Source organism: Heterocephalus glaber, unplaced genomic scaffold (assembly GCF_053883595.1).
Source record: "Heterocephalus glaber isolate CG9 unplaced genomic scaffold, H.glaber_assembly_v1.0 deba00001666, whole genome shotgun sequence".
Classification (NCBI taxonomy): Eukaryota; Metazoa; Chordata; class Mammalia; order Rodentia; family Bathyergidae; genus Heterocephalus; species Heterocephalus glaber.
In genome coordinates this window covers 4558273-4580482 of record NW_028258406.1, presented here as the reverse complement: position 1 = coordinate 4580482, position 22210 = coordinate 4558273, and the positions used below count along the sequence as shown (strand labels likewise).

Genomic DNA, 22210 nt, shown 5'->3' with positions numbered 1-22210 from the left:
GAGGGATATATTTGAGACCAAATTCATTAATCATATTATTGATTGCATTCTCTGTAGAAGACAATATTTGACCAAAGAACATGAAACTGATAGATTTCCTTCCAATTTAGGGTGGCTGCTATATATAATAGCTACTTTCTTCTTCCCATAATGCCCTGTTCCCCATTTAAAGTCACCCCAAGATGGCTTCTCCCACCAAAGGACAACCTTCTTCTTCCAAACATGCCCTTATTCCCACCAAAAGAGTAACCTAATGATTGTTCTCCTCCTAACAGCTAGTGAAATCACAGGCTCTTCCAGTCCCTAGCCACTACCTCACTCGACCCCACCCCAGCTCTTACAAGCCCCACCTCAGCTCCTATAAAAAGTACTTTCAGTCCCAGCCATATTGCTTTTGTCTCTCCTTTGTTCAAAGACAGCCTGGCAGATTGTCTTTGCAATAACGGCTTGTTGTGGTCTGGTCTGGTCTTGGTTTTCGGCTTTTTTACTTGACAGAAACTTTGATGATTTTTGTCAGCCACTCTGGAGATAATCCACAATGATATCTCTAGTCTTTGTGTACTGAACTACAATTGTATTTGGTAGTTATGTTGAATCAGTTAACTTTTGCTGTATCATAAGCAAATTCAAAACAATTGTTACATATTCTCAGACATGTGTCTGAGGGAAACCTTGGAGTTGGTTGGTCTGGATTGAGCTAAACTGTGTTTAGTTCTAAGCTTCAAGTTGGATTAGGGCTGGTCTTCTATTGTCCTTAGTCGAGAAGTCAAGTTGTTCTTCTTTTGGAAAACTGCATATATTCAAGAGCACAAGGTCACTTTGCCAGCACATTCCAAGCCTCTGTGCAAACAACCCATCAGCCAAAGCAAATCATTTACCTGAGACCAACATTAAGTAATCCATAAATAATCTCCAACTAATAGGAAGGACCACAAAATCATACTTCAAGCAACAGAGGTACCATGCAGGATGAATAATAGGGGCCAGTAAGTCATATTTCATACATACTTTTGAGAAAATTATTAATTTCTCAAGTGTTTTATGCTAAAATTAGAATAAGTATCATTAGTTGCTTAGCATGTCTCATTCCTTAGAAATTATAGTTAAGAATGTTTCTGTAAGATTTCATAATTATCACATATGCTCTTGTTGTGGCTTGGATTCTAAATATCCTCCAAAAGTTCATGTGTTGAAGGCTTAGTACCTAGCTGCTTGCATTTTAGGAGGTGGCAAAAATTCTAGTAGATGAGGCCCAGTTGGAAGAAATTGGATCATTTGGGACACATCCTTAAAAAGTATTTTGGAGCCCTGGCTCCTTCCTGTGTCTCTCTGCTTCACAGCCACTATGAAGTGAGCAGGTTTCTTCCACCACACACTTTGGCCATGGTCCAAAAACAATAGGCCAAGTGTTTCGTTTGTTTGTTTGTTTGTTTAAATTTATAAATGAAACCTGTGAAATTTGAGCCAAAGTAAACATTTCCTTTTTCTGGAGGTGATTTTTCTCACTTTGTCACACCAATGGAAACCTAAGTCACATGCATCTAATCACTACAAATATTCTCACAAAAATATGGACACTACTTATATAACAATGAATTTTAACCTAAAATTAATTACCTATGTCTATATACTAGGACTCTAAGTCATTCTATTTAAAGCAAGATTGACAAAAATTAAGCTGCATTAACCTATTTAGAGGTTATTCTAAACCTTTAACATTGTGGCTTGTGCAGTGCCTGACACAATAGACTCCTAAGAAAGATTTATTTACTGAAGAACTGAAAATCAGAATTACTGAAAGTCTCCTCAGAGGTTGGTGTTCTGTTTACAAGCTTTGCTGATTAGTTTTCAGTTGATCTTTATCCAGCTGATAGGTGTCCTCTGACTCAGAGGTTCAAGCCTTTGTATCTTATGTAGCCATAATATATGCAATTTTATATATATATTTTTATATATGGCTCATGTATATATGTGTGTATATGTGTATATATGTATATATATTATATATATGGTATACATATATATAATATATATAGTGCATGTCTTTGATGCTATTATCACCTGTGAAATGAAAATTTGCCATGTACTTGGTCAAGTTGGGATTTGTGTTTGTGTTGTTTTAAAGCCTTTTTGGCCAGCATTTACATACCTTTGCCTCTGGTTTGTGTGTGTGTGTGTGTTTGTGTGTGTGTGTGTGTGTGCGCGCGCGCACGTTTCTTCTCCTGAGTCCAGATGCCTTTCTTTACCCTTTTTTTCCCATTACCATCTTACTTAAAAAGATGAAAAACTATAAATTTGACAACCTTTCATCAAACACCCAGCCGTGACCCTATCTTCAGAACTCACTGTTTTCAATCTAAATAACTGGATCATTTACTCAATTTACCAACCTTTCTTTTCTGCATTCCCCTTTCTACATATTTAACTTTCTACCTATTTGATTTCTAATATATTTCCATTACATGTTTCCTTATATTGCTTGTAGAAAATAATTTGTTCTATGTGAAACTTGACACATTTCCTTTTTAAAAAATAGGTATATAGGGCCGGGGGATTTAGCTCAGTGGTTCCAGCACCTGCCTCACAAGTGCAAGGTCCCAAGTTTGATCCCGGTACCACACACAAAAAAAGTATATAATAGTGCCTTCCCAGCCTTTTGAGTAAAATCAGAACAAGGTGGGCCACCTTAACATGGTATGAGGGGCTCTCAGAGGGAGGCAAGTCCCCAACTGGCTGAAGATACTCCCAGTCATTGCAACTGTCATCAGTGCATTTGTAGAGTTAAAATGCAAACAGCCTCAGCCAGTTCTTTAGTTATCCTTAGCTTTATTAATCATAATTAATGAAAATATATTTTATTAAATGATTATTCCTCCAAGATACTACAGTGAACACTTTACATACCTCATCTCCACTGTTTCTCTCACAAGCACACATGAGCTGGAAATTAGACCTAAAATCAGATCTATATTGTAATATTATATTCAGCCAGCTAGTTATGTAAAATAGTTATGCAAATGTAACCCAGGCTAAGATCAGAGGATAAGCTATTGGTTTACCTTTGTAAACTACCCTTTGATTATCTCTGTGAGTTGCCTACACTTTGTTTTGCTTAAATTCTTTTATTGGTACATTTTAGGTATACAATACGGTTACATTTATCATTGGGTGCTTGTACCTGTACATGATGTATCTTGGTTCTTATTCTTTCCCCATTACCTGTGCACCCTTCACCCCCTCCACCCTTCCCTATTTACATAGACTTTGTTGCCATTTTTTTCTTTTCTCATAATTTTTCCTTTCCCTTCTTTCCTTTCCCCTTCTCCTCCCATTTCCCCTAACCCTTTGGACCTTTTCTTCCTATTTCAAATTATTAATTATTCATTTTAATTCTTATTAACACTTTCAGTTTTTCACACTAGAGAAACTATTCAGTATTTACACATGTGTGTCCTATTTATTTCACTTAAGAGTATGGCCTCAATATGCATCCATTTAGCTATAAATGTCTAGTTTCTCATTTGTGGCTGAGTAGTACTGTTTTGTTACTTTTTTTTTTTTGAAACAGACAGAATGCAAACATTTTACTTCCCAAAAAATTTAAGTATTGATTCTTCCCTGCCCTTCAAAAATGAGATACTAGCTTATTAGTTGCTAACAACTTAAATTCCAAGGATTCTGAAAATAATGGACCATCCACTCTGCAAGAACAAAGGGAATTAGGCTTTCCAGATAGGTGAAGTCCCTCTAAGGCAGAGGGAGGGATTCTGCCAGTATGAAAGTAAGTCAGAAGAAACCAATGGAAAGAGAAGGTGAATGAGAAGTGTCATAGGAATAGGAGCCTCATCCCAAAAATGTCACCTTAACCAAGGACAATGCTAAAGGGATGGGGGGGGTAATAAGTGATAAAGAGCAATAACTCTTAAGTTAGCCTGCTTTGGATTGAATCCCAATTCCACTACTTGCTGATTTTCTGGCTTTTGATACACCGTTTAACCTTTGTTGTCCTTAACCACGTCCTTAGTTTTCTTTTATAAAACGACAATAGTATTATCTTCTTCCAGATAAGTTCCTGAGGGTTACATGGTTTGATACCTGTCAAGCCATTAGAACAGTGTTTGGCCCAGAGATGTGCCTACTAGCTGCCAGGTCTAATCGTGTCCACAATCTTTGAGAGCTCTGGACTTGGCTAGGGCTACGTTGTCATACACCCAAAGCAGAAGTCTTCCCTAATGACCTGCCCTTTGTGCTTCCCCAGAGATTTTCCTCTTGGGTTGCAGGAGGAACTTACTCCCCAAGGATCCAACAGTGCCTCTATGACCTCCCCGCCAGATCCACTTCTGATTGTTCTACCTGAACTCCGCTCTTCCACTTCCAAAAACCCCAAGGGGACCACTGTGATCCCCCAAACAGGAAGTCTATTAACCTAAAAACCCAGATAATGAAAAACAGAAACCACAGAGCCTCCTTCTTCTGGCCCCTAATTCTATCTTATTTAACTCCCTGACCTGTAAAATGAAACCAGTCACTATGAGCATTAAATAAGATAACAACAAATAAAAACCAGCTAGCACAGTGCATGACGAGTAGTAGGTATTGTTCAAACACTCATTTCCTTCCCTTTTTCCCTACGCTATAGATAGCCTTACTAAGCACTATTAAGGGACTAATGACTTAAGGTAAAAGGTCAAGTCGTAAGTGGGGAATTGGTTCTGTCACTAAAGCCACAACTGCCTTTCCCAAATCCAGTGATTTATTCCTGCCTCACATGTCTATTTTTCACAATGTAGATAGATAGACTTCCATGTAGAAACAAAAGGAGGATAATAACAGTAATGATCACTAATAGTATCTAGCTGAAGATATATAAGAAAATTGACTTCTGTTTCTTTAATAGAAAAGTCTGTGGTTTTCTCTTTCCATCCTGAGAAAACTGAACCATTATTTATTCCAAAGTATCAGGAGATCTATTCTGCCATAGTCATTAGATTTAAGTTCACACAACAGAACAGGTTCCAGAGGCACTTTCTCATCATTAAATGAGCACCTATGTGGTGTTGCCAGAGGTGGAGGAGATGAAGGCATTTTGAGGAAAGAAAAGGCACTAAAGGAAAAATTAGTCAGATGAAGCATATTAGTAGATAGAGACACACAGCCTGTTTCCTATCCCCTGTGTGACAATACTGCATAGACAATGAGAGGAGCTTCTGGAGAGTGTCCACGATTTAAAGGCCAACATACAAGAAACAAAGGCTTACTTGAAGTCCTGTTTATGATGCTACATCTAACTCTCAGCAAGACAGCTAATTCCTCACCCCAATCAGTCTATTGCTAGAAAAGCTGAGGAGGAAAAAAAACCCATCCCTGCTGCACACTTGCCTGTCTTTCCCCAGATTCTAAATCTTGACACTGAAAATAATTTGCAAGCTCAGGCATCTCTGGGATTCAGTGAATTTTCCCTACCACCTCCCTTTGTTCTTTCAGTCCTACAGTGGTGCTCCAAGCAGACAGGAAACATGGCCCAGAAGCATGGAGGCGCATCTGTGTCTTGTTTCAGGAAGAATCATGCTGCTTGGTCTCCTCCAGTAGAACACGCACATTCCATCTCTGAAGAAAGAAAATTTCAACAGTCCTGGCTCATTCTATCCTTTGTTCTCTTTGTGCCCTACAAGGCACAGTGGTCATAAAGGCTCAGAGGTGCATCCTGTGCTCTCCGTACATCCGTTCCAGGTGGGCACATGCTGTGGATATTTTCTTCTTATGGCTCTAGGGGCAGGATGCTTTGTTGCCGGATAGTGATATCAACCCTGATCTAGACTGCACTTCAGGTCATATCCTGGCCAACAGAGTGAACATAATATAATCACCTGAACTTCAAGTGAGTTCTAATTTTTCCCTTCAAATATAAAATACCATTATAAATACTCTTAAAGAAATAAATAGAATATATGTGGATATTCCAAACAAATATCTCTAGTTAGGTGGTCTTTACCTAAATAAACTCAGAAAATGTATGTATGTTAAGTAGCACTCAATTGCTTTGAGCTATCAATATCTCATTTCACCTCTTGTTAAAATGTGACTTACAGGTAAGGAAATCAGATATGAGTTAGGTCAAAGGTCTTAGGTTCAAACTCACATTAAGAAGCCATAACATTCTCAGAGCTGCCTCTGGCCAATATGGAAAATAGGGATGACTTAGGAAGAGACAGCCACCTTCCCAACACAACCTGAACAGCCCCTGCGGCCCAGAGTTTGTTGAGCTGACAGGAGTCTGAATTTCAGATCTCATTTGTGACCTCACCCAGGTATGTCTCTACACTTCACAAACAGCACAAGTCATAGAAAGCAGCGCCCATCTTGTGCCCAGGGCACGTCTAGAGCCAAGTGAGAACAGGAGAGGAGGGGAGAGATGCTGCTTCATAATACAGACTGTCCCACAGGTAAATCTTTAAAAATATGGCCTCTTCTTCATCTTTGTGGTTATTCAAGTACAAGTAAAAGTTCTTCCTATATTCCTGCCATGCAAAAAATAATCACACTGTCTATTACCAGCCTTGTCCCCTTGACTGGGGCAGATTTGAAATGGGGTGAATGCTGTCTTAGTTCCTTGTATCAGTAACAAGTCAGCCTTTACCTTACTGTTGAATAATGTTTTAGGAAACATGTCTCTGATACAAAAATCTTGAGCACATCACACACCCTGATGCAGTTTGCTCTGCAAGAATGGCTACAGTTTATAATCAATGTAAGAGATGAATGGTTATATGCTTTAGATGCATAGGATAAATTTTATCTTTTCAAAAGAAAATTCCAACATGTTAACCTTTATAAGCAAAACAAACAAGCTAACTAAAAAGTCATAATCAGGAAAGAAATTAGAACCCACTCAAATAATTTCTTCTGACTCATCTATCTGCTCCATTTCTCTTTCCCCCTCACCCTCTCATTGTCTGTAGTTGCCAGCAAGTAAACATGAATGCTGAAGCAAGAACAAAAGGAAAACAGAAACATATATTTATGTAAACTTGTATTGATTCAACTAGGAAGAAACCCCACAGCTTTCAAGGTCTGAGTCACAAATCATTATGATCAGAAATGCTGATGTGCTAGGAATACACGAGTACTCTCACTTGTTATCGAGGATCAGGCCCATTGTACAGCATAGTGAAGCTAAAAAACATTAAACATAGTTTTCAGCCTCCATTTATCAAGTGCTATTTTGGGAAAGGGAGGACACAATGGCGATGAGTCCAGGCTTGTATATTCAGCTTCACATTCAGTCACTGACAGATCCACATTTGGGAAAATCAGAGGGAGGTCACATCACCTTTCCAAACATGAGAAAACTCTGTTCTTCCCAAGATGACCCGAAATGTTCTAATTATTGGTTATTCCCTCTGGCTGGCCATGCAGCCAACAAGCACGTAGAGTTCAGTGAACCCACAAGCACACAGCTGTTATCTTTGACTTGTGGCCAAAACAAAAATTGGAACAGAATTTACCCAGACAAGTGTAAAGGCTTCTGTTTAAAGCAGCTATTTTCTAAGCCAGATAAACAGCTTTGAAATGGAGAAGAAATGAATCCTTTTCTAGAATGTCTGAATCAAAGTGAGGTCAACGTGTGGAAGACAAGATGTTAACATAGATTACCCACACAGCTGCACAAGTCTCCCGTAGAATGAGGCAGGCTCCATGCCTCCATTTGCCTGTATTTCTTTTGTCAACTTGCTTTTGTGCTTTGGAAGCAACTTTCTGTATTTGGGGAAGGTAACTATGCTAATTCAGTTGGTTCAGGATAGAAAGCATTAAGGGTCAGCAAACTTCTATGCTGGAAGCTTCCATGAGCCAGCAACTTCATGGGCCAGGGGTCATTTTGGACAGAAGCATGAAGGGCTCTTATCTGGGAGTTTGAAGGAAGAAAGAAACAAAGTAGTTTTACTTTGGGCTTAAGTCAGTGATTCTGGCCTTTGAATTTCCACTACAAAACATTAACAAATATCTCATTTTTTATAGGTGCCAAAGGGACTGGTAAGGAATAGTTGATAGACGAAGCAGGGAAAAATCACCCTCCCTGTTCCTTACACAAACACTGTGTGCTTGTGCTAATCTGGCAATCCATCTTACAATCACCAAACAGTACAGAGCAAGGAAGCAATTCACACCGAAATAGTGCTCCTCAGAGCTTTTCATAGCTTGATGCCTATTGCAGCTGCTTATATTGTACCAGCAGGTGGGTATAAAATAGCATATTCCAGAGTCTACAGAAGCTGTGTCCCAGGGTAGAAGAGGAGATGATTTTTTTTCCAGTAGAGTGAATATGCATATCAATGTACCTGAATGGAGAGCTGGGTCCTGGTGAGCTGTCATCAGCAGCAAATCTATCTGTACTTCCATTTCAAGTGGTCTATTTCGGCAATAACAAGGCTTATGCAGCAAGGGTTTGAAAAGCCTGCTTCTCTTGATTCCAGTGGGCTTACAGACCACATCAGCAGTGCAAACAGCCCTGGGCCTACTATCTACTGTCATTCACTCCCAAATTCTCCCTGTACACAACATTTGCAGCAACATTAAAAATCTCACCAGCTCTGAAGTCCCAGTTTTCTAGAATAGTAAGCGCCAGTATCTAGATATGGTAAGAACAAGAACAATTGTAACTAGATGGCTTTGTAGCCCATTCTAAAATATTCTATCATTAAGGCAGCCAGCTGCATAATTGGGGTCAACTTCACACCTATTGGGCAGGGGCAGTTATCAGAAACCCATTGAGCAAATGGATGGGATATTTCAAACCTATGAGCATCAAACATCTCCAAAAGTAACAAGAAGTGACAGCTGAAGTCATGCTTAACAGAATTGGTTTAAAATGTGAAATGGGTTTTAAAAGCGGCACTGCCCTCCTATTGGGTGTGAATGAGACGTAGTACACAGGAGGGGAAATCCCTATTAAAGCTGGAACTCCTGCTTTGTTCTCTTGTGTATGACAAGCAGCAGCTGCCTCTAGATAATTCTTGAAAGAACTAAGACATGTAGGGAGCCACTGGGTAGGTGGTCAAAGCTGGGTAAAACAACCCTCTCAGAGTTTCAGTAAACTTTATAAGAAGCATCATTAGGAATATCTGGCAATTTGTTTAAATGAACCAAGCAAGAAAAATTGTGCCTACCACCTTCCGTCCCTCCCTAGACCATATGTTTCCTGGTAGTAGTTGCCTGATTATTTTACCCTTCCTCCACCCAAATCATTTGGCTTTCTTCAACTCTCTGACACTGGGATCCACAAACTTATTCTGTAAAAGATCAGATAGTAAATAGGTCAAAAGTTTGCAGAGCATACAATCTATATCACAACTACTTAACCCTACCATTTTAGCATGAAGGCAGCCACAGTCTATATACAAGTAAATGAATATGGATGGATTTTGATAAATTTTATTTACGGAATTAGACTAGAGGTCAGATTTAACCCACAACCATCATTGGTGGATCCCTTCTCTAAAACACTGCATCTTGAGCAAAGGCAGTTCTAGGAGATTCTGTGAATCTTTATTTTCTTTCCCCACTTGCTCACCTATGGTAGATTGTTAGAATAATGACACCCTCATTTGTTTTTACTTCCCATCTCTGCACCCTTGGGTAATCCCCTCCCACACTGAATATTTTGGGCTTAATTGGATCCTCTTTAAATTTGTATGTTGAAACTCTGACCCCTAATACTTGAGAATACTTGAGAATGTTTGGAGATGAGATCTTTTAAATGGTGGTTAAGTTAAAATGAAGCTCTTAGGATGGACCCTAAACCAATATGACCATGTCCTTATAAGAAGAGCAAAAGACACCAGAGATATGCACACAGACAAAAGACCATGTGAAGAGGTAACAAGAAAGCAGCCATCCAAAAGCCAAGAAGAGAGCCCTCAGAAGAAACCAGATCTGCCAACACCTTGATCATAGACTCTCAGGCTCCAGAACTGTGAGAAAACAAATTTCTGTTGCTTAAGCCACTTAGTCTGTGGTATTTTGCTATAATAACCCTAGCAAACTAATGTATTGACTCTGGGACAAACACGTGACTTTCTTTGGCCGATGGGTATTGGGAATCATGACCTACGCAAAGACTTGAAAAATGTCTCTTGCTGCTCTTGAGACCCCTGTCAGCAACCTTGTGAACAAGTCTGCACTAATATGCTGGAAGATAAGAAATTCATGGCCAGTCATTCACCACCCCAGCTGACAAGTCAAACCCCAGAAGCAGTTGCCCAGCTGACTGGCAGCTGTCCAGAGAAGCATGAGCGAATCCAACTGAGATTAACAGAAGAACTATACGGCTGAGACCAGTCCAAACTGCTGACCCAGGCAGAATATGGTTATCTTTGTAAACATACTAGTTAGGAGAAGTTTGTTACATGCAATAGATAATTACTGTACTACCCAACTAATTTCCATGTCTTCTCCACTCAACACTCAGATCACGTTATTTATCTGCTACTTGGGACACTTCAAAGCTGAACTCCATTTTTCAACTTTTCCTGCTGCCTCTAACCATCCAGTAGTTCAGTCTACTACATTATCCACTCCCGACACCATTCTGTGCTAGGTGGGGGTATTTATTTTCTATTGCTGTGGTAACAAACTACTGCAAACTTAGCAACTTAAAACAGCACACATTTATTATCTCACTGTTCTATAGGTAAGACGCTTGGTATATGTCTCACTGAATTAAAATTTATATGTCAGGAAGGCTATGCTTATTCCCAGAGGCTCTAGGGGAGAATCTGTTTCAGATTTCTGGAAGAATTCAGTTCCTTGCTCCTGTGGGACTGAGATCTGCGTGCCATTGCTGGCTGTCAGCTAAGGGTTGCTCACAGCATCCAGAGGCCCCCCCTACATCTTTCCTCATGGTTCATTTCCTCCATCTTCAAAGCCAGCCAAAGTATATCAAGTCCCTCTCATGCTTCAAATTTCTTCGGAAGTTTTATGCATCACATTCTCTGACTCTAATCAGGAAACAATACTCTGCTTTTAAGCGTTTATGTGAAGATGAGCCCACCTTGATAACCCAGGCTTATCTCCCTATCTCAAGATCCATAACTTTTATCATATCTGCCAAGTCCCTTTTCCCACAGAATGTAGCATGGGATCCAGGGATTAGGATGTGGATAACTTGGGAAGGGAAGGAGTTCATTATTCTGCCTTTCACAGTAGCCAGCTATGGTAGTGAAATCAAAGACCATAACTTCTCACTGGTTCTGTTACAATGGGAATTTCTTAGAGACTAACGGCAAGCTCAATGGGGCCTGTTCCCATCCACAGTCAGCCACACAGCAGCCCACCAGTATAGAACTGCTCCTCTTGTTTATTTGAAGAGTAGCCTTTATTTACATCCCTGGACTGCTCCATCCCCTTGGCACTTCTCTATACATTCTTACAAATTAGGACATGATTCTCTAAATACAAAAGTGCCACTATTATGAGAAAATGTCATGAGTTCCTATCCCTATGTGTTTAGAATTCTGCAAAGTGGTTTATTGCAGTCCATTAAAGCTACCAGGACATATTCTCTATCAGTTAGAATGCCTTCAGCTACAAGTAAATGAAACCTTGATTTAAACTGGCGTATATGATATGAAAAATTATTATTTCACATTACAAGAGGTACAGATGCAGATCAGACTTCAGGGTCAGTTAATTTTGTGGCATAGGAACGTAATCAAGGTCCCAGTTTCATTCTCTCTCTCTACTCTGACACTCTTAGTGTCACCAAGCTGGTCATAAGGTGTCTGAAGCTCTTTCCAGCTTCCCATCCAATTATAAACACATCAGAGGAAAAAGAACAATTGTTTCTTCCTGCACCCCTATCTTTGCTGTGAGACACTGCTTTCCTACAAGTTCCACAGTAGACTTTCCCTCTGCTTTCATTGGGAGAATTGACCTAATTTCAAAGCAAGGGAAGGGAATGAGAATATGACACTTCATCAAGGCCTTCCTTGATCACCTTTTAAAACAACAGGTATGTGCCAGAGTTGTCTCTTGGCATTTCCTCCACCCCCACCAAACCTGTGTTTTTCTCTGAAGCTTTTATCACTATATGGTTTGCTTTGTTATTTGTACCTCTTCTCACATGTACACTAGCATGTTAATTCCACTGCTAGCGATTTGAGGCTCTTCTATTCTTTAAGTATTTATTAAATAAAGGAACAAATCACAGTTCTAGAACTAATCAGGCCCTTGAAGCTGGAGGTATGATCCACTTTTCCTAAGCCATATGCTGTGATAGGTGACTTAGTAAGCAATACTGAGTTTAGGAAGAGATAGAGAAGTAAATGCCAGGTAAATGATCTGTATTCTCACTTGTAAACATATTTGCCCACCATTACTATCACTAATACTGACCTGACTTAACTTCAGAGAGACATTTGGTTTTGTTGAATCTTAAAGCAATTCACTGGTAATCTTTCATACCAAAGAATCCTGGTCTAAGCTAAACTTGGAGAAACTTTTCTTCACAGATCCATTCATCCTATTCTCATTTAGGGTAGAAGGAATGATTATTGCTGCTTCCAAATCCAAAAGAATTATGTAAACCTTATGTGTTAGTTTTTTGTTTCTGAGACAAAATATCTAAGAATAACAACTCAAAGTAAGAAAGATTTGTCTTGGTTCATCAGTTAGAGGTTTTAATTCATGGTTGGGTTTTGCCATTGCTTTGGGCCCGTGGTAAGGCAGACCATCACAGCAGAAAGGCATGGCAAAAGAAAACTACTCAACTTGTGGCATTACAGAGGGGCATGGAAGAGGAGAAAAGATTCATGGCACAGAAAGCAGGAAGCAGTGAGCCATTCTTTCTGTTTTTATTCCATCCTGGCTACAAGTCTATTGCTTGGTGCCACCCACACCCAGAGTTTGTCTTCCCTCTTCAGTAAGTCCATCATCCACAACCAGAACTATACTAAACCAATCAGTGCTGGTATCACACACACATGATTCAGAATCACACACCCATGATCCAGTCACTTCCAAAAGCCTCACCTATGAGTGCATGAGGCTTTAAGGGGACATGTAGATATAAACCATAACCGCCAGGGACAAAATACAGTTTCTGAGGTCACATCCTCATAGTCCATCCCTTCAACTACACCCAACTTCCTAAATTTCTATTACCTTCCAATAAGCCCATCCAATTATGATTTAACCAATAAATTTGTCAACTGATGAAGTTAGAACCCTCATGAACCAATTACTTCAAAAGCCCAGCAATTGGCAACAAATGCTTCAATACAATAAGCCTTTGGAGAGCATTTTAGGTAATAACCATAATACTTTCTAGTCTAATAATTTCTATTCTATTCTAATAATTCTAACTATATATAATTTACCCTTATAATTACTAAAAAAACAATTTTCCTAAAATTTACATATTAATAAGAAGTGGGTTTATACTAGAAGTAATCAGGATAACCTAAAGCAATTAATTGATGCAATAAAAGAGGTAAGCAAAGCCATTATATTGGTGTCTGGCTATTCAAATGTCCCCAGCTGGAAGAACCTGAGCAGAATTTGGAGAAAGGCCACAGGTGACCACCTCCTGTATAATTAGTGTCAGGCTTCTGCAGCATAATTCGTAACATTCCTCATCATGTTCTACTCTTGGAGTTCTTGAGCTATCCAAGGAGAGGGACCATCAGGTCTCTCAAGACCTCTTTCCAAAAGTTTCTCCCTGAGACAGGAGCCAAAATATTCATTACGTGTTATTTAACTTGTTTATGTCAGGCCTGGAAATCCTTTGCCATTCTCTTTACTAACACCTGTTTTTATCTTTGGGAAAAAAACAAGGGGAACATTTGGTCTGTTCACCCCAAATAGTTACAGTGAGATGTCTTGCTACCACAACTACAACCCAACACAGCCTGAGCTACAGAGTGCTATCCCCATGGCAGCCTGTCCTGCCTCAAGCTCTCTCTCTTTAGACATTGCCATCACTGACCTTTACAGATTTTGCTCTTCAGGGAGCTACTCTACTCGATCCAGGGAACTGAAGACAACAGACTGCATAACTTCTGCCCAGGTTCCTCCCTTGGATCCTCCAGCTCCTTCTTGGAATTCCTTATGATCTCTAGGGCCAACTCCTCTCACAAAAGCCTGACCACCTTTTGGATCTCTGAGAAAACCCTTGGACAATCTCTAATTTTCATTATTTATTTTATTGCTCAAAATGTCCCAGCTTGGCCATCAAGACTACATTCAGGCTGACTCCTGGATCTTCATCACATGTTCCCTACACTTTGGCACACTTCTGTGCAATACACCACGATCCAGATTAATCTCATAATTGTCCAGCTTCAGTCCAGGAATCAGTCGCTTCTTTATGAAGCCTGGGTTTTTGTTGTTGTTGCTTATTTATTTGTTTGTTTATTATTGAAGAATAGTGTTTAGAAAACAAGATCTAAACATCAGGTATACTTATTGTTTTTGTAGTGTTACAGCTTTTAGGCCCTTTTAGCAGGCAGCTAGAAAACACATGTATGTTTGCTAACCCATGCATACATACTAAAGTTTTTTTATTTATACAAATAGATAGATAGATACACACGAATCTATTAATTGAGTTATAGATAACAATTTCGTGAGTTTATGCTGATACTTCTGTTTGTAGTCCAGCTTCACAGGTTTCATTCTAGCCTCTCTCCTCCCCTTTTCAATATCTGTAATGTCTTTCTGAAATAGGCAGAAACTGGTCTTATTTCCTACCTTATTATTTACTATATGTATATGTAAGTAAATACTGTATATTTACTTATTTATTTAACTCTGGTACACACACAAAGTCTTCCAGAATTTCTAACCCATGACACCATGAGAAACACATTTACAAACAAAATTACACTATTTATATAGAGTTATTTTTATCTTTATAGTATTCAGTCAAAAACTGTTTACTCAAGTTACTTACATGGGTGCATGTAAACACGCTTTTAGGATCCGACTTTTAAGTCTTTCAGAGTCTTAGGCTAAGTGTCAAATATATATTGTGGCCAATCTTTAAATGTCTTCTTTATAAGATTAAAGATCTTCATTAAATGAGAATGGGCTTGACTCTTGAGTATATTGTATTTATAGTTTATTGTTTTTCTATACAATACTTGAGTTGCCTGAGATGATTATTATAAATTTCTTTTTATTATTCTAAATTTGTATTATCCTCTTAAGTGGTATATTGGATTGCTATAGTTCACAACCTCCAGGCATAAAATATAAAGCAATAAAATCTTCCAATTAATCTACACATATGCAAAGTTTGTAATTAAATGCAAAGCTATAATTGGACCCAATGCCCCATCTAACACAAAATAGCAATAGGAATGAACTCAGGGAGAAAAGAATAGTCAAAATATTCAGTCAATGAACTTGAGTGGTTATTTACTTAAAGTAATTTAAAGAAAAAACATTATACCACAGTGTAGGGAAAAAGACATATTCATGTGACCAATAAGGAAAAAAATCTGTCTCGACTCATCATTACATGGGAGGATAAGGTCTAATATACTAACACCACGCTAAGGTGGGGGAAGATGACAGAAAATTTATGGATGTGGTAGCTAAGGAAATAAGCTCATCTGTTGACTATAATCTGCCCACATACCCCCCTACACAGTAAAACATGCACGCACACACACACACACACACACACATAGACACACACATAAACACACACACCTCCATTATCAGGGGCCTTAAATTTCCACTTCCACTTGATATTTTTTGTTCTACAAATTTCTATATAAATAGTATGACTCTTGGGCTGGAATTTAGCTCAGTGGTACCACGTCTGCCTTACAAGCACAAGGTCTTGAGTTTGATCCCTGGTATCAAAAAAAAAAAAAATACAATGACTCTTGTTGCAATTGGGTTGTCCTATCTTTGATTCCAATATTTTTAATGATAGGGTCAACTGATCACCAATACATTCTTCATGAATAATTTATTTCCAAATTTAAAAATAATAATAATTTAGGAGTTCTGAATGTTATATGGATGAGAAAAATCCAAGTTATTATGCTATGTTAATTTTAGCACCTAATTAACCAAACTTGCTTTTACCCTAGACTTCTGATTGAACACTAAAAGTAACCAGCATCCACACAGTTCTACAGGCCAGAGCCTAGAAATTATACATCATTCTTCTATTTCTCTCTATCCTGGGCACCTTCAATCAATCCATCAATAGTCTTATTATTTGTATCTTCAAAATGCAGCATAAATTCATTTGTACCTTTCAGTCTCTACAGCCATGGTGTTGATCCAGCCACTATCATCTGTTAGTAGCCTACTGTGATTATTCCTAACTTCTCACAATATCTACTCTTCCCACCTTAAATGCCTCCTCTATCCTCTGCCCATGTCAGTAATTTTTTGTAAATATAAATCTGATCACATGAATTGTTTGTTTAAAAAATGTTAAAGATGTCCTAGATCCTTGTGGATGAAGGATCACCCTTGGTCTGGTCCCCGTGGGGAGCCCATCTTGCTCCTCACGTCAACTCACTCTCTGAACTCAAGGTGGAATTCTTCAGTTTCTGGAACTTTTTTCTCCTCGGGGGCTTGGCCCACCCCTCCCTCTCTGCTGCCCCTAGTTAACTCCTACCAGTCATTCATGTCTCAACTCAAATGTCACCTCCTCTAAGAAATCCTCCCTACTTCCCATATAATAAAGCAAAGTACCTAATATATTCTCCAAACACACTGGATGTTTTCTTCATTGTATTGGTTAAAATTGAAATTCTACATTTATCTGGAAATGTATTTAATTACTGTTTTCTAGCCCCCAAAGGGTTCTATAGTATCCTTATCCCCTAGGTGACTCAGTACGTGGCACTTATTAGGTAACCAATGAGTGTTTACTGAATGAATACTGGGTAGAAAGGAAATAGCCTGAATATATGGAATTTTCATTTATGCCTTCTTTGTCAACCATCAACAGCAGGTGGAATAAAAATCCTGTCAGTGGATGTGAATCTCCTATTGTGATCCCTGAAGTTCCGCTGAGCTCAAGACAGATGGACACCCTGCAGCAGCTGCACAAAATGGCTCTCAGATCTGACCCGCATACAAAGCAGAGAGCATGAGAGTGCTCCAAAGAGAGCTGGCAGCCTCTTGACGTCCGTAAAATACAAGGCTGGCTCTGGCTTTGACCCTCGCACATCCCCTAAAACATGGTAAAGGAATAGAGAAGTGCTGCACTGCATTCTTGGAATTATTCCAGTCAATTTGAATATATGACCAATATTTGAATGTAAGACCATTTATCAGCTATTCTGTGTTATCTGATAATACGCTATCATCCTTCCAACCTCAAAGACCAGGAGACTAAATGGTTCAATAGTGTTTTTTCTTTTCTGTGGCATTTCCAGGTGACATATCTTATAGTGAGATAAAAATAAGGGTAATACTGTTAGACTGTCTCTTTTCTAGCTGCACAAAAATATCCCATCCTGCCCATGTGGGACGTGGATGGCAGGAAACTGACCCGCCTGGCGAGGAGAGATGGTTGCCTCCAGGAAGGAGTCAAGAGGCCAAACACTGGACACAGGGTGAGGAGTGAGTGCTTGCCAACTCTGGAAAGGAGTCCTATGCCTGGATCTTGTCCCATTGTGCTGGCTGAGCACCACAGGGGACTTTCAAGTGGCACAAATTCTCGGCTGCACACGGTACCTAAGCCACAGACTGAAAAATTATGCAAGCAGGGTCCAGTGCTAAGAAACAGACTAGTGGGACCAAAGGAAGTAGAATCAAGGTCCTTGCACAAGTAAACTTGGTTTGTGAATGGGAGATACAGGAAAATGTGAAACAGAGAAGACAGAAAACTGACCAGGCAAACTCTCCTGCTCCCTTTTCGTACTCACTTATCTTTGATTCTTATTGAGATTCCATAAGACTACAGAGTCTTAATTAAGTTCATTTTCTGACTTTTGTCCCCCTGATGAATCTGCCAGGTAAACCTCCAACCTGGATCAGTTCGAACCCCTGTATTTCCATTCCTATTACTGGTCTGCAGTTGCATACCTCAGGAGAAAATATCCTAACTGTGTAGAATGGCATAATTAATTAATGACACCCCCACTGAGTTCTCAGGGAGCTCAGTCATCTTTCTCAAGAACCCATTCAAAAATGTTAACATCTCAGTGACTGTTTAAATCTTCTCCAGTCCATCAAGCCCCATTCTACCATGCTCTCTGCCAATTGTGCCTTCTATTTTATGAAGAAGATAAAAGTCATAAGGCAAGAAATACACCAATTTCCTCCCCCCACCCTTTGACTTAAAAAGATATCTAGGGGGTTGCTTTCTTCCCTTCTACCTCAGAAGAAGAGGTCATTCTTGCACTGTGTGTTATATCCTGTCCAAGTCCTCAGAGGACTTGCTCACCAATTACATCTTCTTTTCCCTTCCTCTGTCTTCAGTGTCTCCCTTGCACTTACTCTTAGCAAAAATGCTTCTTCCCATTCAAAAAAGAGAGTTATCCTTTACATCTTTTCTTCTCCCTTCCCAAGTGACTTAATAGGCCCTAAAAGGCTCCTCTAAATTCAAAACTTTCTACTTTGTCACTTGGCATAGGTGAAACAGCTCTCATCAAGTCAATAACAATACGCTCATGATCAAAACCAATAGATACTTTTCTGTTTTTATTTCACTTGCTACATGTAACATAATGGACCCTTTCTCTTCTCTTTGCTGCCGTGATATCAATCTCTCCTAATCTCATTCTTGTTCATGCTGCACTCCTTCATTATGTCTTTTGCTGATATTTCCTGCTCCCTTTCTCTTCTCACAGTACAAACATATATTTCTCATTTAATCTCACCCACATCAGCCAGCACGAACCACATAAATACACAGAATTTACAGAGCCAATTCTAATCCCCGTTCATTCCGGAAGACTCTGTCCAAAAAGTCTGCTAAAAGTTTAATTTGGACATAACAGAACTACCTCTAACTTATTATATCCCAAATTGAACTCATAGGCTTCCTCAAAAGAAATAAAACCTAGTCTCTAGTGACTAGTCATTTCCCTCCTACACACCCAAATGAGGAACTGAGAATCAGTCTAGATTCTTGTCTATCCTTTGCCCTTCACGCACAACTGGTCACCAAATGCTATTGATCCTGCCTCTTAAATACTTCTTAACAGCTCTACTCATGTCTGTGTCCATTTTCACTGCTGTTGTTAGTGTCTCATCATTACTTCCCTGAACTATAGCAATGGATGCCTAATTTAACTCATTGTCTCTGCCCTGACATCCCTTAAACTTGTCTTCCAAAGTTCTTCTCTGCCTTTGTTCAAAAAAAGATATACTTTGTGAAAAATAACAAAACTTCTTAGCAAGCCATATAAATCACTCACAATTTGAAAAATATAATTATTCCCTCTAATAATGATTATGTTTGTGGGATATCAATACTTTTTGCATAAGGTTTCATAAGTCATAAATTAGTTTATCCATTTTAAATATTCAGAAGAGGGTCCCAAACAAAGACAAGGTTCGGGAAAATTAGATAATATCACAGTATGAATTCAATAAATATTCATTTACTAAATGATAACTGCTACTCAGCAGAAGATAAGATGTTTAGCATCCCAGCATTATGCAGGCACCAAGTACAGCACAGCAGATGTCAGGTTCCAGTCTCCTGGGAAAGGAACTGCTGACATGGTACCAGTTAGGTACCTTAATGGTTCAAAGACAAATTTCTTGTTACATTCCACATTTGAGCATGCAGAGCAATTTGAGATAAAAATCATCCTAACCCTGAGATTTCTTTATCTATTTCTTATTTTTACCTCTACTGGGACTGATTTGCTTACATTTTCTTCGGTTTTTCACTGTTTGAAATCTTCTGGTATAGATTTATATATATATATATATATATATATATATATATTGTATTGCACTCAACAGAAACTCAAGCTCTAAGAGTTTTCCCTGGGTGTATTAGTTAGCTTGCCATTGCAGGCACAAAATACCTGACAACTTAAGAGAATACCTATAAATTAAGACAGGAGAGATTTAGTTTGGCTCATGGTTTCAGAGGTTTCAGTGCATTATTGACTGGCTCCAAGGCAGAAATAGCATGTTGGAAAGGGAAGATGGAGAATGCTGGGAGTGGGTTGGAAAGAGCCAAAGAGAAAAGGACTGCGGATCAGATACATTTTCTAAGGCCAGGTCCCCATGATCCACTTCTCCCAACTAGGCACTGCCTCACAATATGCACTCAGCAGTGAGTTAACTAGTTGATGAGATTAGTACGCTCACAATCCGATCACCTCTCCAGGAGTCTCTTAATCTAGTCAAGTTGACAATCGAGATGAACTGGCAAACTCTGTAATTGATGATGGTCAAATGATGATAACGAAGATGCTGATGAACAGAACCTTCTTTTCTATTCATCTGTATTACCTAGGTTTGCCAAAATAGAATTCTAACCCTTAAAACATTCAGGAGAGTTTTACATGAAAATACAGTTATCTTGCAGGGTCACAGGTGGCAGACCCTATTTCTGTCAGACACAATGTAATTTATGCTGCAAAAGGACATCTTTGTGCTCTTTCACATCAACCTCCAAGACCTGCCTGAAATTTCATTAGTGATCTGTCATGGTTATTTATATAAACCGGGCCAGCAGGCTGTTTATGTTATGAATCTCCTCTACCATTTAGGGGCAGTGAACTTTTCAAGTTCCAAACTCACTTCTTTCATATTGAAAGGATCTGACTTGTACCATCTAGATCTAATATACCTAGACATAGAGGGAAACAATACGTGGCTGAAAGAGAGAACCTTTATGAGAACTAGGAGATATAATGGTAAAATACCATTCCCCAAAATCTTTCACCAGGGCAAGATACAACTAACACTTTCAGCACAAAAAACACAAACTACTGCCAATAATAAAGAAATAATTTACTTCAATAATTATAATGAGAAAGATTCATTATTATTAAAAGAGAAGAGCTATTACAATTAAGATGTTTTATTCTTGTTTTGTTGTTGTTGTTGTTGTTGTTCTTTTATTAAATTCTTTTATTGGTACATTGTAGGTATATAACACAATTACATTTCTCATTGGGAATTGTACCTTTACATAATGCCTCTTGGTTCTTATTTTTTCCCCATTCCTAGCCCTTCCTTCATGCCCTCCACCCTTCCCTATTTACAAAGACTTTATTTCCATTTTTTCCATTTCTCATCATTTTTCCTTTCCCTTCTTTCCTTTCCCCTGCCCCTCCCACTACCTTACCCCTTTGGACCTTTTCTTCCTATTTTACATTATCAATTATTCATTCTAATCATTGGTACATTTTAGGTATACAATATAATGACATTCATCATTGGAAATTTGTACCTTTACATAGTCTCTCTTGGTTCTTATTTTTCACCCTTGCCCAGCCCTCCATTCAACCCCTCCATTCCTCCCTATTTACAAAGATTTTGTTCCTATTTTTTCTTTTTTTCATATTGATTCCATTCCCTTCTTCCCTTTTCCCTACCCCTCCCACTTCCTTCCCCTTTGCCCCTTTTCTTCCTATTTCACATTACCTATTATACCTTTTAGTCCTTACTTACGCTTTCAGTTTCTCACACCAGAGAAACTATTTGGTATTTATGCATGTGTGTCCTATTTATTTCACTTAAGAGTATCGCCTCAATGTTTATCCACTTAGCTATTAATGTCTCTAATTTCTCATTTTTTATGGCTGAGTAGTACTCCATTTTATTAAAAAAACACATTTTCTTTATCCAGTCTCCAGTTGATGGGCATTTGGGCTGTTTCCAAGTTTTAGCTATCACAAGCTGTGCTGCTATGAACATGGGCACACATGTATCACTGTGGTATGATTCTTTTAATTCTTTAGGGAAGATCCCCAGCAGTGGAATAGCTGGGTCAAATGGGACTTCCAGTCCTAGTTCTTTGAGGTATCTCCATACTGATTTCCACAGTGCTTGCACCAGTCTACACTCCCACCAGCAGTGGAGCAGGGTTCCTCTTTCCCCACAGCCCTGCCAGCATTTGTTATTGGTTGATTTCATGATAGCAGCCATTCTTTCTGGAGTGAAGTGGAATCTCAGCGTTGTTTTCATTTGCATCTCTCGAATGACCAGTGATGTTGAACATTTTTTCATATATTTATTTGCTATTTCTACTTCTTTGTCTGAGAAA

General features: G+C 38.9%; 1 long non-coding RNA gene across 3 annotated transcripts; it reads left to right on the top strand.

Annotated features, from left to right (window-relative positions):
* Window positions 1-903: 903 nt before the first annotated feature.
* On the top strand, window positions 904-19907 carry LOC101712344 (uncharacterized). 3 transcript variants are annotated; one of them, XR_015445921.1, is made up of 3 exons: window positions 904-986; window positions 5485-8233; window positions 16976-19907. It is a non-coding gene; the product is annotated as an uncharacterized LOC101712344 (long non-coding RNA). The 3 variants fall into 3 exon arrangements; XR_015445922.1 differs by lacking the exon at window positions 16976-19907 and having other exon boundaries at window positions 5485-6443; window positions 8017-16968; XR_002394714.2 differs by lacking the exon at window positions 16976-19907 and having other exon boundaries at window positions 5485-5730; window positions 6309-7438.
* Window positions 19908-22210: the final 2303 nt, after the last annotated feature.